The following is a 13,633-nucleotide window of genomic DNA, read 5'->3' as shown; positions in this document are numbered from 1 at the left end:
ATTTTAGAGATGTTGCGCAAATGGAAGAAAGCAGTCTTACATATTTGTTTAATATGTGCCTTGAAGGACATGTCCTGGTCAAAAATGACTCCAAGGTTCCTCACAGCATTACTGGAGGCCAAGGTAATGCCATCCAGAGTAAGGATCTGCTTAGATACCATATTTCTAAGATTTTCAGGGCCGAGTACAATAACCTCAGTTTTATCTGAATTAAGAAGCAGGAAGTTAGCGGCCATCCAGGTCTTTATGTCTTTAAGACATTCCTGCAGTTTAACTAATTGGTGTGTGTTACCTGGCTTCATGGATAGATAGAGCTGCGTATCATCTGCATAGCAGTGAAAATTTATGCTATGTCTTCTAATGATGCTACCTAGGGGAAGCATGTATAATGTAAATAGAATTGGTCCTAGCACTGAACCCTGTGGAACACCATAATAGACCTTAGTGTGTGAAGAAGACTCTCCATTTTCTGTAAGTGAATGTGTTTAATTGTAGGCAGGGAGATTACTGGATATTCTTGTGTAATTGCTACAGAATAATTTATGTTATACTTTGTTATTGCTACAGAAGAATATTTATTTTGTTGTTTTACATTTACAATTTTTTTTCCTGGGGACCCTGTGACACCCCATTGAAGAGCCGTAGGCTGTGGATCTCTTAAGATCTCACTGTTGGGTTTGTAAGGCCATGTTACTCCTAAATTTCTATCTTGTTCAAAGAGAAGATATAAAACAAAGTTCTAAGCTAGTCGACCTTAGTGTTCTCCTTTTTTAAAAAGAATCGATAAGAGAATCAATAAAGAATCGAATCGTTAAACAGAATCGAAAATGGAATCGGAATCGTGAAAATCTTATCAATACCCATCCCTATTTGACACGCTGTTAAAATAAACTGTGTAACTATAATTGAACACTGTGTGGGTCCGTGGTGTGTCAAAGACACTAACTCTGCTTTTAAGATTAGGCTTCAAACTTTCCTTTTCGCTAAAGCATATAGTTAGGGCTGGATCAGGTGACCCTGAATCCTCCCTTAGTTATGCTGCAATAGGTGTAGACTTGACACATTGAGTATTTCTTCTTCAGTCACCTTTCTCACTCACTATGTGCTAATAGACTCTTCTGCATGGAATCACACTTGTTATTAATCTCTGTCTCTCTTCCACAGCATGTCTTCTATCCTGTCTTCATTCTCTCACCCCAACCGGTCGCAGCAGATGGCCCCGCCCCTCCCTGAGCCTGGTTCTGTCGGAGGTTTCTTCCTGTTAAAAGGGAGTTTTTCCTTCCCACTGTCGGCAGGTGTGTCACCAAGTGGGGAAAAAAAATTAGAGACATGAACAGTTTACTGGGGCCTTCTGTTTAGGACTACACTTCCTCTTCACCGTCACCCAGCCAGCCTGTTTTCCCAGGTATTCGGGACCATCTGCTGGCTACACTGAGTACAGAGTGAGCTACACTGGTACAGTTGAAGATGACATATTTCACATTTCAGTAAAGTCCTTTTTTTTTATATACTCCTGCAAATCCTGACCCTCGCAGCAGGACTGTAAAAGAAAATCAAATATCATCTGATCCTGGGCATCTCATACAGTGATCACATTACAAACACTGAAGTCAGCATAACCACTGAACAAATAGGTTGGTCCATTTGAAGATCTTCTGACAACTCGTATGAGGAAAACACCAATGGTACGAAAATGCCATGGGATCACAAGGACAGGAAAAAAACATACTCCGAGGAACTTAAGCCCTCGCCCAATAGTGCAATGCCCGGAGAAACCTGGTGACCTTTCTCTTAGCTTGGCAAAACTACAGTAAGGGATCCAACAAGTAAAGGGATCGACATAAGACAAAACATAATTCCTCAACTGTGGCAGAGTTGTTGGGACAATGTTTAGTAGCAGTTTTCATGTTACTTCTGTGGTATGATTTGGCGACTGTTTCTATTGTTCGTGTAGTGGTTTGAAATCTTTTGTGGCTGAACTGTTTTTTCTTTAAGGTCTTTTCACTAGAAGTTTGGACATTTTTCTGCCATCTTGTAGTCCATATACACTGTTCTTGAATTCTACTGAAACATGCGGTATAAATCCAAGTCTGTTCATTTTTCCTTTTTCACAAACACCAACAAAAAAAATTTTCTGTGATCCAGAAGAATCAGATTACGTTGAGTCTACTTAGTCTTCAGATACTGTACTCCTACAGCCAGAGCTTGTAAACTGACACCACAGCAAAAACAAAAATGATAGCACTTTTCATCTTCGGGCTCGGGGTTCTTTGTGTTAGAATCTTGTAAGTATTTGAACGTGTCGAGTCAATCGGTTAACAAATGTGGAGAACACCTCTCGAACAGAGCAGGACAGCTGCACTGTACCTTGGACTGATTCTGTCACACTTGGGTGGAGGAGGTAGGTTTAACCACACAGCCACAATCTTTAACAAATATCACTTAACTTGAAAAACATGATCAGATAAAAGGAAGGTTTGAGATTGGCTAAGACTAATTAATAGAGATAGGCTGATCATATTTAGGATTAGTGTATTAACCCTGTAAGACCAACCCAATCAAAAAATTCAGACTTTTTGGAACTGAGATGTTTAATAACCGTTATAACAAAATCCACACATTTTTTTTTTTTTTGCTATATCATGTTGTGTATTATATATTTTAATTATATATTTGTTATATATTTTTTGTATCACATTTGATACAAAATGCAACTTTTTGTTAACAACAATGTTCATTTTAGACAAAAAAGAGTTTTGTCCATAACATTTTGAAATTATGGCAAGTATTGATCATGTTGATGAGATTGAGGTCTCAGAAACTCATTTATCAAATATGATACAAAGGGCATTATAGGGGTCATTAATGTTAGGAGCAGACTTGTAGGAATCGGGTCTAAAAGACACATTGATGGTAAATGAACTAGTTAAGGTTAAAGGAATGGTTGGCTCAACAAAGCTATGACTATTGGTCAGTCTGCCTACAGTGCTGAACTTATTTTCCTCAATCAGTTTTGAATAGTAAGATGTTCTAGTTTTACAGAGGGCTTTTTAATAAAGCAGCAAACTATTTTTCCAGGCTAAATGATGATTTTCTAATTTAGTGAGACGCCATTTCCTCTCCAACTCATAAGTTATCTGCTTTAAGATGAGCATTGAGAGTTCTAATTCGAGGCTCTTTTTCAGAGGAGCTACAGTATCCACAGTCATAGACAGTGAAGATGTAAATATTCATATTAATATTATTAATAACAAGGTAATCAGCCTCTGTCAGAGTAGCATTCAAGTAGCTGCTCTGCACTGTGTTGGCACATGGCATTGAAGAAGATAACAAACTTAGTAACAGCACTTTCAGAAAGACATCTACTGTGTTCAAATCTATTCCCCACTGCTGTGTAATCCATTAAATCAAATCAAATCCCTTTTATTGTCACATCACATTACTGGTACACTGGTACAGCACATGTGAGTGAAACTGTTGTGTGCAAGTTTCACAAGCAACAGTGATGTGAAAAATACAAGAAACATGAGATACAAGCCAAATATAAGAACAGGAATATGAGAATTATAAGAACAAATATGTGTACAATAAAAGAATGTATGCACATTACTAAATATGTATTCCGAATATGTATATACATATATATAAAATATGCAGAGGTCAGCAGTATGAATATTGTGCAAAAGAAATGGCATATATGTACAATATGGAGTGCATAAGTGTCAAAGTTCCAGTAAGTGAAAGTGAGGTGTCTATGAAGTGTTCAGCAGTCTGGTGACCTGATGGAAAAAGCTGTCCCTCAGTCTGCTGGTTTGGGACCGGGTACTGCAGTACCTCCTGTCTGATGGAAGTAGTTTGAACACTTTATGGCTGGGGTGACTGGAATCTTCGATGGTCCTTCCCGCTTTCCTCAGGCACCGCTTCTTGTAGATGTCCTGGATGGAGGGAAGCTCACCTCCAATTATCCTTTCGGCACACCACACCACTCTGGAGAGCTTTGCGGTTGTAGGCGGTGCTGTTGCCATACCAGGTAGTGATGCATCCAGTGAGGATGCTCTCAATGGCACAGCAGTAGAAGGTCCTGAGGACGCGGGGGCTCATGCCGAATTTCTTCAGTCTCCTGAGAAAGAAGAGGTGCTGCTGCGCCTTCTTCACTGTTCTGTTCATGTGAACAGACCATGTGAGATCATCCGCCAGATGTAAACCTAGGAAACAGAAGCTGCTCACTCTCTCCACAGCAGCGCCGTTGATGGTAATGGGGGTGTGTGCTTCTCTACAACTCTGGAAGTCCGGAAGTCCACCATCAACTCCTTTCTCTTTGTGACGTTGAGGGTGAGATGGTTCTCTTGGCACCAGTGTGTCAGGCAGCTGATCTACTCCCTGTAAGGGAACATGTTATTGTAATGTTACAATAATTTACATTATTGTAAATTTAAATGTTATTAGGAAATGATCAAAGATTAAGGTCAAGGTCAAATTTATTTATATAGCACATTTCCAGACAGACGATGCTGCACAAAGTGCTTAACAATATAAAAATGCCATTAAAAAGAAACTATGTAAAACAATGATAACAATATAAAACAATGATAGATAATAAAATAATTAAAACAATAACTAAGACTATTAAATAAGACGAAAATGCTCGGGTCATAATGTGTTAAAAGCCAGGGCATAAAAATGTGTCTTTAGTAATGATTTAAATTGATCAAGTGTTTGTGCAGATCTAATATTTAGGGGAAGACTATTCCAAAGTCTGGGACCTGCCACAGAGAAGGCTCTATCGCCACGAGATTTAAAATAAGTCTGTGGGATGGACAGCATTAATTTTGAGCTAAACCTCGTGGTTTTTCCTGGAGCATAAACAGAAAGGAGCTCAGACAGGTAAGAAGGGGCTCGGGCGTTAAGTGACTTAGAAACAAAAAGTAAAAGTTTAAATTGGATCCTGTAGGAGACAGGAAGCCAGTGTAGAGAACCTAAAACTGGGGTTATATACTCTCTCCGTTTGGTACCAGTTAGCAGGCGAGCAGCTGCATTTTGGACCATTTGAAGACAATGAATGGAGGCCTGGTCGAGACCAAAACACAATGAATTGCAGTAGTCCAACCTGCAAGTAAGGAAGAGGTGAATAACACATTTAACCTCCTAGGACCTGGCGTCCACATATGTGGACATCACATTTTGGGTTGTCTAGACCTAAAAGCACTAATTTTTCTCTACAAGGGCTTGATATCCACTTACGAGGACATTATACTGCCACTGTTCTACAAAAATTTAAAATGAATATCCTCATATGTGGATCTCATTTTTGTCAGAAACAAAAATCAGGTAAAAAAAAAAAAGAAAGAAAAATCTGGCAATTCTTTGTTTTTACATTCATGCGGTCCCAATCAGCCCAAATATCAAGAGAAATTAAAAATGCATGCCATGGAAGAGTTCGGGTCTTAGGAGGTTAAAGACGTTAGCCGGGAGGCATGGCTTTACCTTAGCTAGCTGTCTTAACTGAAAGAAGCAGGATTGGACTACTGCACTCACCTGCTTATTCAATTTAAAAGAACCATCAAGGTAGACACCGAGGTTTTTTACAGTAGGAGGAAAGGAGGCCCAGAGTGCTATCGATGTGATTATTGACAAAGTTGCCTAAAATGACAACTTCAGTTTTATTTTCATTTAGCTTTAGAAAATTTAAGGACATCCACTGTTTGATGTCATCAAGGCAGCATAATAAGAGCTGGGGATGGTCTGACTCTGCTTTTAAAGGCAGATAAATCTGCAAATCATTAGCAAAGCAGTGGAATGAAATGTTGTACCATGAGAAGATGGAACCCAATGGCAACAAATACAGTGCGAACAGGACGCAAAATAGAGCTTTGAGGTACACCGTATTTAAGAGGGGCTATTTTGGAGCTATGGGGGCCCATATTAACGTAAAAAGACCTTCCTGAAAAGTAGGACCGAAACCACTGGAGGGCAGATCCTTTTAAGCCAGCATGAAATTCCAGCCGTGATAACAGGATGTTGTTGTCGACCATGTCAAAAGCTGCTGACAGGTCCAACAATAAAAGGGCATCAGGACTGCCAGAGTCCAGAGTTAAAAGAATATCATTAAAAATCCTTAAAAGTGCCGTCTGAGTGCTATTAAAGCACTTTGAGGCGACTGTTGTTGTGATTTGGTGCTGTATAAATAAATATGTTGATCTGAATTTGAATTGATCAGACAAAAGAGGTTTTTCAGGAAATACTGCTAAATGTTAAATTTTTGATGAATGATTAATTCATGTACTAACAGGGACCTGTTTAATAATCCACATTTCACTGGTTTACTCTTTGGTGCAGTTATGGATACTATATTATTCTATCTTTGTGATTTTCTATGTTTTATATCATTTGTTGCCATTTATTTGTTTGGGAGCTGACAGAGGCACAGGGTTTGGGGCCATAACAGGAGGCGAGAAGCGGCAGATAGGCATGTAAGAAAAGCAACTCAGCTTTCTGGTTCCCAGAAAGTAAGATTGTTGGTGTTTCTAGCTTCACATGTCTCAAAACAGAATCACCAGTTACCGGAGTTTGTTCCTTGGCGAGTGGGGAAAATTAAATGGGAGATGGATGGGTTGGTAGTGAACTGCGGCCTTCTGTTTAGAGTACACTTCCTCCTCATTGTCACCCAGCCACCCTGTTTTCCTGGATCTGCCTGGGGAGAGCTAACAGAGCCAACAGAGAGTGTACTTTGGATAAAACACGTGAAGATTATACATAACGTCTTATTTCACAGAGTAAGTTTTAGTTAAACACAGATAAGCTACACAAAAACACCGCTGTGCATTGTAACAGGAAGTGATCAGAATCAGAAAATCTTCATTGTCATTGTAACAAGTACAGCAAAATTTAGTCCCTGTGGTGTCACAGAGTAGAAGTAGAATATAATTAAAAAAGGATACTCTAAAAACAAAGAGGTAGCACACAAGCACTCAGTATTATGTATAAAACCTTATTGCACATACAACACTATTGCATAGGATTACATGTCATTTAATGCCCTAACAGTTACACAGTAGAAACTGCTATTCAGTCTATTTGTCTTTGTTTTGATGCGTCTCTATCTTTGCCTGATGGCGGCAGTTGGAACAGATTATGAGCGATGTAAGGGGTCTTTTATAATATTTCCTGCTTTTTATGATGCAGCGAGGGCTGTTCAGTTCTTTGCCATCTCCGTTGTGTTCACACCCCAGTACAGGTCTTCCATGATGTGAACTCTCAGGAAGAGGAACTCCGACACCATCTCCACCCCATCCCCATTGATGTAAAGTGGTTTAATGTGGTCTTAATCGTCTTGGTCTTAAATGTGTTCAGGATTAGGTTGTTGTCCCTGCGCCACGTTGTCAGCCACTCCAGTTCATCCCTGTAGGCAGACTCATGCTCCCCAGAGATGACCCACACCAAAGTGGTGTCGTCTGTGTTTGTCAGAAAGTCCTTAATCCAAAGCAGGTGGAATATGGGAATCCTAGGGTTAACAGCTTGCTCACCAATCTGTGAGGGAGGCTGGTGTAAAAGGCAGAAATTTGTGACTTTTAGTGTGTTTGGAGTGTGCAGTTAGTGTGTGGTAGTGTGTAGTGTAGTCATTATTTTGTTTTGTGTGACACTGAGGGCACTGCTGAATATCACAGTTGTTGCCGAAAAGCCACCAAAGGCAGATTTCAGTGTAAACACTGTCTCCAGGTGGGAAACAGGTGGAGCGATACACCTCCTGTTGTCAGGCCTGCAGGTTTCATCCCTGTGGTGTTCTCCTCTGTCTTGTGGCGGAAAAACTACTTTTTGGAGTGGCACAAATAATTTGCGCGGCATATTATTGTGAAACCTGATTGTTCTCTAATTTTAGTTTTAGTATTTTTAAATGGTTGTACAAAAAACGCCAGAGGCATTGGCTGCATTTTTAGGTGAATAGTTATATATGAATTTATTGTTTACAATTTTTTTGAGTTTCAAGTTATGAAATCATTCACTAAACATGTCTGTGGTTTTTACAGTAAAAAAAAATTCCTACTAGAGTTTTTGTTTTTTGTGTGATTACAGATAAATTGTGTTAATACAGCATGTTCAATTCAATTTATTTATATAGCGCCAAATCACAACAACAGTCGCCTCAAGGCGCTTTATATTTACAGTAGATCGTACAATAATAGATACAGAGAAAACACCAACAATCATATGACCCCCTATGAGCAAGCACTTTGGCGACAGCGGGAAGGAAAAACTCCCTTTTAACAGGAAGAAACCAGTCATTAAAAAAACAACAAAACTCAACAAAATTCAATTTTTGACTACAAAAGTAGTCAAAAATGGCCAATTATATCCTGGAGCCCAAAGGGTTAACCCAACAAATCATGAAAAATTTGGTTTTCAATTTTTGGTGAAAAACATGTTCATGACAGTGCAGATTTCTGACATTTTGTGTAAGTTTAAGCATGTAACAATCCGATTATTTCTAATTAAAAAACGTAAGTTAGACTTGTGTTTGTAAATGAACCACCACAGTACGTATATAAAATTAAAAATTAAAAAAATGCTGATTTGAGCATCTTCAAAAACATTAACCCTGAGTTCTTGTGTCTCAAGGTAGCACCGGGAAACTGCTCTGCCTGCCGGGTCAGCGTGCCACTTTGCCTTGCTCATACCACTATGAGGACCAGATGCATATCTTCCAGCTATCCATACAGTGGAGGAGTCCTCTCAATGAGCTGCTGTGTCACTATATCAAACACAAAGCCTTTCAGAACTGCACGGCTGGCTACACCATCAGCTACAGCCCAGGCAACATCACGCTCACCATCCTGCAGGTCAGACTGGAGGACTTTGGGACTCACATTTGCTCAGTGAGCAAACGGCATGAGTTCTCTGACTACAGCATTGAGCTGGCCAGAATGTCAGGTGAGTTTGACAGGTGAGGTGTGTAGCTTGTGTCTTGATTATTAGCCTCTCTTTGTGCCTCTTATGCATGACCTTATATCTGGAACCTACCATCTGGTTTTCACACTACTATGGGACCAATACTTACCCTGAATCATTAAAGATTCTTCTCACTATACACATAAAAATGTGTTTGTGATATTCTTTCCTTAAATTTTTGCTAAGAGAACTCCCAGGAAAAGAAATAGGTGTAGCAGTTGTTGTGTAATTTTCCACCTTTCCCTTCCTTATGAATAGCTTCTTGATAGCCTTCCTTCTATTGAGACCATATCTGCATATCAACCCCAACTGGTTGTGGCAGATGGCCCCGCCCCTCCGTGAGCCTGGTTCTGCCGGAGGTTTCTTCCTACTAAAAAGGAGTTTTTCTTCCCATTGTCACAAAGTGACTGCTCAAAGGTGGTCATTTGATTGTTGAAGTTTTAACATATTTTTGTAGGGTCTTTACCTTACAATAAGGTATATTGAGGGGAATGATGTTGTGATTGGTGATTTGGTGGTTTTATAAATAAAATTGAATTGAACTGAATTGCTGCAGTAAATATGGGCAATAGAGTATCTCGCTGGTCCTATCTTTGGTCTTTTTTTCCTATTTCTTAAGGATATAACTTTCAGATATTGTTTATCAACTGTGGTTAGACGTTTTAGGCCTGCCAGGTCTTTTCGTTTTTGTCCTCTACTTGTCCAGGTTCCACATTTTTTAAAGGAAACATTGCACACCATCCTGAGATATGAAACTTTGTTTTAGGATATTTTTATTAGAAAATGCTGATCTCAGCCTGTTTTGGCATCATTGTGATGTCATAGTGCAGTCAGCTTCTTCAGCCAGTAGGCGTGAACCATGTCTGGGCCTGGTGCTGTCCAACTCTTCATACTAGAGACGCTTTCTTGGATGTCTGCCACTGTGAAGGTTATTGGATCCTGTTCAGGGAGGTTGCTGTGGTCTGCTCTTAGATCCACTAGAAACTGAGCATGCAGTTATCAGTTGCGTCCTTCTCCCATATGCTCTTCCAGTATCGCTCCATCTCCAGCCTTGGTGGTTCTGTTCTCATATTGTTTCCCTGCCACTGAGAGTAAACCGTGGCTGGTTCTATGGAGAACAGGTGGTTTATTCTCCTGCCTTCTATCTCTCTGGTGTACCTCTTCAAGCGGCTGGCCGAGGTTGTGAGTCTTTGCTTGGCTGTTTGGACAGCCTACTGTACTTTTTAGGCACCTTCTTCATTGCACCAAACCTGCCAGCTGACATCAAACCTTTCTAGCAAGGAACATTAAATGTAACCTATTATATTACATAACCTAATGTAATAACTAATTAATAGGTTACATTTCAACCTCACACATCAAATTGATGGGGCTAATGTTGTCACTGCAGCTTGTCAACAGACTCTAACATTTCAAATCACAAGCGGCAGTGGTGGTGGTACTCTAAACTGTAAGTTAAGTTTTAAAATAACCTGTTTGTGTGTCACCAACTGCACTTTTTAAATATTTTTTAGCCGAGAATGTAGTGGAGTAATTTTCAAAACAAAACGTCTGAACCAGCATGTTGATGCTGTTCGTGGAAGACTCCAGCCTGCACCAGATATAATTAAATTATCAGTTTTATATGGGGAAAGTCTAATTCTGCTCTTCAAGAGCGCTCACATTTAGTATACCACTTCCCAAACGTATCACTAGATGGAACTCCAACACAAGAGATGGAAATATCTATAATGAGGCAGTTAGCCAGTACATAACACACCTACAGTAGACTGTTCCAAGTCACATTAGAACATAGATGTGACAAATAAAGCTGAAACAGGACTGGAAACTATGATTTAATCGGGTCACCATGGTTCTCACTAACTAGCACATGCCCCAACGGTAGCTAGAACAAATATTTTGAAAAGGTCAAAATAGAAGCATCCTAAACATGACCCACATAATGTCACATTTATGCGACAGACACCAGTCATAACAAACAAAGGATGGGTTATTGCCTTTGTTCCCAACAGCTCTTTCCTGCATCGTCAGCCCAGGAGCTAAGTCAGACCAGTTAGAACAGGGGCTAATCAATCCTATGATGCTAGGCAAGGGGTTCTGGGTAATGTAGTCCATATTAACAGGGACATATATACAGCCACCCCTGTATTTACACTGCAAATGCACATCATAGCAAAAAAATACTATAAGGAGGTTTTCCCATCTTGCATCTGAGGCAGGGTAACTAGCTTGGTCGTGTGTAAGTGTGATCTTTTACTTGTCCTTCCACTGACCACACTATACCATCCACCCTAAGAAACACTTTTGAGATTTTCCCCAACTAGCCACATGGCCCTGGGCAGCTGAGAGTCCACTATCATGACGACTTCATCTACAGCAAGGTCAGGTGGCATCACGCCACTTCTGTCTGAGCTGAAGGCCATGGAGGCATCTGGAAATGAAATGGCTCCAGAAGTGTTCAGCGATGATCTGGCTTTGTTTCCATCTTTAACTGGCGATAAACTTAACCTGGTCCATATGCCACCTGTGGAAATGAGGCATCCTGGTGCCCCATGACCATGAGAATGGGTACGATTGGGTCAGGATCAGCAATATCAGATGATATTTAGCCAAGAGGTTTAGCGTTAAGGATCCCTTCCATTTAAGTGAGTGCTGTGAAGAGGAGTTCTTCAGGCACTATTTGATTTGATTGTTTAGGATGACCTGGAGTGTGGACTTAACCGACCTTATTTCCCTCTTCCAGTCCCCTCCAAAATGTGGTGATAGAACCAACATCAACATGCTGTTTGATGACCACCCGCTTCTTTGCTGGATTTCAGATGTGACCTCAGACACTGAGCATCATGTGTTACATAAAAGATGAATCCTGACACTTTCTGAAGTTAATTGAATGTATTATCATTAGTTTTAAAGTATTTTTTCAAGTTGTAGTTATTGTATTGCACCTTACTTAGTTGTAATGGTTAATGAGCTCATCCAGCATTATGACACTTGTCCATCTTATTAAAACCTCAAATCCCCTGTTACAGTTTGAAACAAGGACCTGAGGCACATACAGGCAGCACCCCCCAAAATACACATTCAAAGCACCACAATGGCAGCCCAATATTAGATTGCTATTAGCTGTTAGCTCTGTAGAGTGGGCAATTGAATGAAGCAGTTCATTTTAATTTGTAGATTCAAGCTGCTCTTCATGTGTTTGCCCACCAGGTGGCACCAAAAGCTATTGAGAAGCTTTGAGGGATGAACCTTTTTTAAATACAAGCTTCAGTAAGCTTCATTTGCCCCAGGGGCGGATCTAGAAGGGTGGCATGGGGTGGCAAGTGCCACCCTAAAATGATCCCTTGCCACCCCAAGTGCCACCCCAGTTTTGCATATGAAAGTTTATTAAAATAAGATAGCATTAACAGTTTGAGCGTAGTTACAGTCAACAGTGAATATAAATGCTAAAACTGAATATATTGGATAGTGTTCCCCCCCTCCACCATTAACAAATGGTTCAGCCCATAGCAGGACCGGCTTTTTTCTTGTTTTCAGTAGCAAGCGATGCTTATGATTGTGCCAGAGCACATTTTGAACAACACCATGGGAATTTCGGATTTTACACAGGTGGTTGGATGTTACACTCTGGAAATGGAAGGAAGGTGAGTGTTATTAACCCTCTGTGGTCCACGGACACGCTGCACCTCCAAATCACATGACTATTTTAAGCTGACGTAGCAACAAGCTGCAGACACGCTGACTCTCTATTTCAGCCCACATTCAAAGTTCGGACTTCAAAGTTTTTAAATTTTAATTACAGGCCAGTAAATCCAGAGTTGTGATAATATATATAAGCCACGCTTTTTTCTAAATACTGTCATCACGTTTTTGTGTGCGTGTGTTTTAAGCGTTTTCTAAGGACAGCGCGAAAACAGTAAAGAAAGGAAAAAAAAGCCACCTCTTTCCTATCGGTGGAAAAATGTACCATGTCGACCAATTTAAAAAAAAAAGTCAACATGTGGGATTTGGTTGTTTAGGAAGAGGGAAAAGTTTTGGGAGTGAAGGTAACGGCAGCGAGACAGAGCAAGCGAGTGAGAGAGAGAGAGTTTTTAGATGTGGGAGATTTGTGACGTTTAGTGTGGAGTGTATACTTAGTGTATTGTGTTGTCTTGTGTAGTTGTTCTGTTGTGTAGTCGTTTTGTTTTGTGTGTCAGTGAGGGCACTAATGAATGTCACTAAGGCACATTTGCAATGTAAACACTGTCACTAAGTAGAAAACGATTGTAGTGATACACCTCCTGTTGTCAGCCTGCAGGTTTATCCCTGTGCTGTTCTCCTGTCTTTTGGTGGACAAACTTTTTTTTACTGGCACACATCATTTGTGGGGCATCTTATTGCGAAATCTGATTGTTCTCTCATTTTAGTTTTAGTTATATTTTTAAATGGTTGTAAAAAATGAAAAAATGGCAGGTGTATTGGCTGCATTTTTAGATAAATAGTTGTATATGTTTACAAAATGTACAATTTATATTTGCATTTCAAGTTATACAAATTTACTCAACATGTCTGTTTTTTTACAGTAAAAAAATACTACTAGGATTTTAAGTTCTTTGTGTGATTTCAGATCAGTAATACTAATGCAGTATGTCAGTGAAAAAACAACTAAATTCAGTTGAGCTGAAAAGAATGACACCAAACAAGGCAAGGG

Source organism: Pelmatolapia mariae, linkage group LG1 (assembly GCF_036321145.2).
Source record: "Pelmatolapia mariae isolate MD_Pm_ZW linkage group LG1, Pm_UMD_F_2, whole genome shotgun sequence".
In the NCBI taxonomy this organism is placed as follows: Eukaryota; Metazoa; Chordata; class Actinopteri; order Cichliformes; family Cichlidae; genus Pelmatolapia; species Pelmatolapia mariae.
Note: the sequence above shows the minus strand (reverse complement) of the source record.